At 33.1% G+C, this 4,687-nt stretch overlaps 1 non-coding gene across 1 annotated transcript; it reads left to right on the plus strand.

The window, feature by feature from the left end:
• Positions 1–1,477: 1,477 nt before the first annotated feature.
• TRNAI-AAU (transfer RNA isoleucine (anticodon AAU)) lies at positions 1,478–1,551 on the plus strand. The gene has a single exon. It is a non-coding gene; the product is annotated as a tRNA-Ile (tRNA).
• The last annotated feature ends 3,136 nt before the right edge of the window (positions 1,552–4,687 follow it).

The raw sequence follows: 4,687 nt of genomic DNA on the forward strand, positions 1-4,687 counted from the left end.
ATAAAACGTAAAAAATATTGCTTTAGTAATTTAAAGTAATATTACTTTAACTTTAAATTACTTTAGTAATTTAAAGTTAAAGATTTTATTGCATATAAAACGTAAAAAATATTACTTTAGTCATTTAAAATTCACAAATCATTAAATTAATAATGCACTCGTTATAAAAATGGGTATTAGCACGAACATCAAATATAATACCCAATGTAAATAATGACACAAATGTACACTAGTAGTAATAAAAAATGACATGAGATGTTTCGCTGCTATAAAAAGATCGTATATTGAATGGTTTTTTTTTTCTCAAAATAGACAGAGAGAGACAGATCTGGTTTATTTTTAATCCTGCTGTTTATTTATTTATTTTTTTGAATAAGCGAAATATCATCAGTCTTCTTAAATCCTAACTGTGTATTTCTGTAATCTTCGCAGAAAAATAAAACAATATAAGATTAACGAAGAAAATTTGATTTTTTTTTTATGGAGAGCGAATCTACAGATTATTTTAATTTTTTCTTTTTTTTTATACAGAAAGAGAACGGCGTTCAGACAAACACAAATTCAAACTTTTAAAAACGAATCTTGAAACAAAACCAAATGAAAAACTGGTAGGATTATTCTAAATTGTCTTATTCTAAAATATAATTTAATATTGAAAAGATTCTCCTCAGTAAAGTATCAAATGTGAAAATTCATTTCCATTCAAATCGGTTTTATTAAAAACGTGTATATTAGAAAAATTTTAATACTGTATTTTATTTTAGCGAACTTCAGAGTAAAAGTTCTGATATATTCACTTCGCAAAACCGGAGAGCATAATTCTCTCTGCTTGTTTGTCATTCTTCAAAGTCCACGGAATTTGAATGTAGAGAAAGAAGTCATTTAAATCTGAAATGCAAAACTTTAGTTCTGCATTTCAGATGCAAACAACTTCTTTCCGATATCGAGTTTACCTCGAGCTAACTTCAGACTCAGAATACAGTATTTCTATATTTACTCTTAGCATCGATGCGTTGGATTTTAACTGCCTTTCTGTATAATAACGTTACAGCAACTTTTCTTAGAAATAAATTAGAAAAAGTGAAATGTGATTTCGTGTGATTTTTTCCACACTTAGCTTTGGTTCTTTTCTTTTCTTTTTTTCTTCACATTTTCCCCCCTATTTTTGTCGAATACGTGTATTTCGAATTTTTTTTTAACATTCTATGAATTCATTAAGAGTATCCATCCAATTTTCATTAATTACTATATTTAATATATTTTATATCATTTTCAAATTATAAATGCACGCTATTTAAATGTTTAGATTAAATCCATAATAATCAGCGAAATTTTATTTATTATTTTGATATAAATTAAATTTTATATTGATTATTATCGATTTCGTTTTAAATAATAAGTGCCTTCCTTTTTACAGTAAAATAAATCAAATTTACATTGCTCATATAAGCAAAACGTAGGAGGCCATTAATGTGTTGGCCCGTTAGCTCAGTTGGTTAGAGCGTCGTGCTAATAACGCGAAGGTCGTGGGTTCGATCCCCATACGGGCCATTTTATGGTCTTTTTGGCCTTAGCAGCCCATCAACAAATTGCAAGGGTGCTTAAGTACGCCAGTGACCGCTAAATACGGTACTGTTTCTTGTATTCTCTATCTTATGGTCGTCCCGGGGCATAAACAGAAAGTTTTAATTTATTTTATTTATCTCGGTGTTCTATGTGATTTGCACTAGTCAGAGAATTACATAAATTAGTGTCAGTTCACTGATTCTCCAAACAATTATTAATTCTCCCTAGCATAATGTAAGATTACATTGGATATCGTCTCTCTCCATCTTCTCAACGAGCTGCCTCGGTATTATCCCACTTCCCTGTTGAGCGAAAAGATTTCCATTTCTAGAAGATCGAATAATAGAAACACTACTAAAAATTATAGTTTTTTTTTTTTTATTTTCGTTTTTCTGATTCAAGATTAGCTTTGTAAACTTTGAAGTTTATAAATTTATTACAAAATGGCTGGCGTCTTCTTCAGCATTGTCTTCTTTCTTCTTTCTTGCATCTTCAAAACAGAGATATCTTGTGTGATACAATATATTCAATAAGACTAGCTTTTATAACAAAAGCCGTTCACAAAGACAGAACAATAAAATCGAAATTTTATTTTTGGGATGTTTTTATTGAACAATTTTTAACATTTCTTGACTACAAAAATTAAATCATTTTAGATTTCGCTTTCCAATAATAACCCTCCCCTTTAAATGCCTGTTAAAACTTATCTTGTTTTCCTTCCATTTTCTTTTTAAGGTTTTTGGTTATTCGGTTTATCCCGGTTTCATATGTTGGCTGCATAGATACCTTAAAGAAATAGAGAATGAAGGAAATATAGTATTGTTACTCCTTTAATATTCCTCAACTTGTTGCAGCCCAAACATCACTGTGGTAACGCTAAAAGAAGCATTTCTAGAGAGAGGGAGGGAGAAAAGAAACAAATGAAAACTATGAAGCTTTCAAAAGAATGTAACCTGTTTTATGACAAATGTTTTCCTTGGTAGCCTTTGTACGTTCTCACAAAAACCTATTTTGCGCACCTTGAACTTACCATGGTATCTGAATTACACATTACGTTAAGGATTTCGCAGATCAACTGTACTTTCGAGGACGAAAAAACTTCGAACAAAAAGAAGAATTTTGAAAAACGCAAAAAGAAAGAATTGAAAGACACGAAATCAAGATCTTCTTAAGAAATTTGTATTCGTTTTTTTTATTAAGGAAAAAGAAATATTTTAGAAATGTTCACCAATTTAAATATAAACTCAAGAAGTATGGGGATCATCAATAACGAATGTGGCTATCTGAATGTACTTAAATCCATCAATTCAATAAAACTTTATTCGCTAAAAGAATTTAAACAATATACGCTGCATTATACAGAAAAAAACTGATTTTATTATTTTATTTTATTATAAAGCATAAACATTTCACAATTTCAACAATCTCGCATGCAGCACGGTGCACATAAACCCTGTCCTCCCACACCGAGTGGACAAAGCCCAGCTTTGAATCCCGTCAATGATTCCAGAAATTTTTATGGGTGTGTTTTCGCAACGTGGCTGAGCTAATCGGTCTCAGATGAGAGTTACATGATTTTTCATCCCGAAAATGTGGGTTTTTCTTCTGGCAAACAGGCAAATTGAATACAGAACACATGAAACTTACAAACTCAATACATACGACACAATATGGTTTATATCATTGATGCACCTAAAATCCTACAAATATTTCAAAGATCGCTACATAGTTTCTTCTTGTTGTACAGCATAATATCATTCTTAAGGTGAAGACATACATTATTCTGCCACTTTATTAGGTACACCACTGCTATGCACACTTTGTTATCAATGAAGAACAAAAGAGCACGCCTCCTGTGTGCACAGCAACACCAGCACTGGACTATCGAGGATTGGAAAACAGTTGCTTGGTCTGTCGACTCGAAGTTCCTGGTGCATCATGTTGATGGAAGGTTCAGAATTTGGCGAAAACAACATGAATTCATGGACCTGTCATGTCTGACGAGTACTGTGCAAGGTGATGGGGGCAGTGTTATGGTGTGGGGAATGTTTTCTTGGCACACGTTGGGTCCATTGATACCCATAGATTCACGTCTGAATGCCACATCGTACCAAACATTGTTGCTGGCCAAGTGCATTCGTTTATATTGACAGTTTATCCTCAGTCAGATGGTTACTTCCAGCAAGATAATGCACCGGTGCACAAAGCCCGAATCACTATGGAACGGTTCCAGGAACATGACAATGACTTTTCTTTGCTGCAGTGGCCCGCTCAGTCCGCGGATCTCAATCCTATTGAACGTCTTTGGGATGAGCTGGGAAAGGCTGTTCGCTGCAGGCCTACACCTCCGTCAAATCTCAAGGAACTGCGTGACACACTCATGTCTGCATGGTACTCCACTCCTGCACAACGTTTTCAGCATCTTGTTCAATCCATGCCTAGAAGAATTCGGGCTGTTTTGAAGGCTAAAGGAGGCTCAACACTCTACTAGGTAGGTGTACCTAACAAAGTGGCAGCACAGTGTATGACCCTTTTTGATACGTTAGTACTTTTATAATCAGAGGGACCTAAAAATTAAGTATCTCCTAGTTTTTCTGGGGTTGTAACAACCCCGCTAAGTTGACACCTATGCTAACAAGCTCATTATCTAGAAAAAGGAACGCCATTACGTGAACCAAAAAATATAGAAATCAGTAGGAGTTACATTTCCATTTTATAAAAAAAAAAGGTTGCAGAATTAAAAGAAAACAGTCTTCTCTGCACCTCATTTTCATAGTTTTTTCTTTGTTGTAAAATTGAAAAAAAAAAAAAAAAAAGCATTTCGATTTCGTTGTCAGCATAATACATTCATCACTTTTAGCATAAAAAAGTGTTTACAAACTAAACGACAGGTCCTCTGTCAGTTATCTTCCATTTGTTATCAATACCCACCAGAATATATTTCAGCATTTTATAATGTTGGTGTTTGTTATTCTGCTGATATGTGGAAAATAAAATTCCACTCTGAACCTAAGAAAGAGAAATATATTTCCAGAATAGATCGCTGTTTAGGGAATCATCAATTCCTTTAAGAGAAACCTTCCGCACTCTTAAAATAAGATAAAAATATCCACTAATCTCC

The sequence above is a fragment of the Mastigoproctus giganteus genome, chromosome 3 (assembly GCF_048544385.1).
Source record: "Mastigoproctus giganteus isolate SK-2022 chromosome 3, ASM4854438v1, whole genome shotgun sequence".
Classification (NCBI taxonomy): Eukaryota; Metazoa; Arthropoda; class Arachnida; order Uropygi; family Thelyphonidae; genus Mastigoproctus; species Mastigoproctus giganteus.